This window comes from Staurois parvus, unplaced genomic scaffold, assembly GCF_062004578.1.
Source record: "Staurois parvus isolate SC_StPar_1 unplaced genomic scaffold, SC_StPar_1.0 ptg000071l, whole genome shotgun sequence".
Taxonomy (NCBI): Eukaryota; Metazoa; Chordata; class Amphibia; order Anura; family Ranidae; genus Staurois; species Staurois parvus.
In genome coordinates, this window is record NW_028317867.1 from 1,846,131 (window position 1) to 1,847,211 (window position 1,081).

General features: G+C 49.5%; 1 pseudogene; it reads left to right on the forward strand.

Moving 5' to 3' along the window:
* The first annotated feature begins 665 nt into the window (after window positions 1–665).
* On the forward strand, window positions 666–785 carry LOC149469399 (U2 spliceosomal RNA; annotated as a pseudogene).
* The last annotated feature ends 296 nt before the right edge of the window (window positions 786–1,081 follow it).

Sequence of the window (1,081 nt, forward strand, 5' to 3'; positions counted from 1 at the left end):
GTGTTCAGAAGCCGCCAACGGTCTGCAGAGTCAATAGCTAAAGACCTCCAAACTTTGTGTGGCCTTCAGATTAGTACAAATGTGCATAGAAAGCTTTATGGAATGGGTTTCCATGGCCGAGCAGCTGCATCCAAGCCTTACATCACCAAGTGCAATGCAAAGCGTCAGATGCAGTGGTGTAAAGCATGCCGCCTCTGGACTCTAGAGCAGTGGAGACGTGTTCTCTGGAGTGATGAATCACGCTTCTCTGTCTGGCAATCCAATGGATGCATCTGGGTTTGCCGGTTGCCAGGAGAACGGTGCTTGCCTGACTGCATTTTGCCAAGTGTAAAGTTTGGTGGAAGGGGGATTATAGTTTGGGGTTGTTTTTCAGGGGTTGGGTTTGGCCCCTTAGTTCTAGTGAAGGGAACTCTTAAGACATCAACATACCAAAACAATTTGGACAATTTCATGCTCCCAACTTTGCTGGAACAGTTTGGGGATTGCCCCTTCCTGTTTCAACATGACCGTGCACCAGTGCACAAAGCAAGGTGCATAAAAATATGGATGAGCGATTTTGGGGTGGAGGAACTTGACTGGCCTGCACATAGTCCTGACCTCAACCCAATAGAACACCTTTAGGATGTATTCGGGTGGAGACTGCAAGCCAGGCCTTCTCTTCCAATATCGCTTCTCAGCCTTTGGCTAAGATCAAGTGTAGTATCTGTTCTTATCAGTGTCCAGTAGGGGTGCTCCACTGTCATTTTTGCTCTTTGGTGAGGATGGTTGGCTGTATTGTACCACTGCTAGTATGATGGGACTCTGAAGGCTACTACCGGCTGGAAGAGAAACTGAAGCACCCACAGGCTGTTGGGGCCTGGGAGTAATTCCCCTGGGAAAACCGGAGTTTCCAAGTTCCTCCTGATCTGAATAGATCTACTTTGTCTGGCCAGGGGCCTGGGAGGCAGAGTCTGCGGTGCAGTCTCTCCAGGGGTGCTCTTAGTAACACATGGGGATGGGATCCCACGTGTGAAAAGTGCACATGGGCACTGTTTCAGACGCTTTTTCTGCAGTGCGCCTTTTAGAGCTAGGCCTTTTGGCA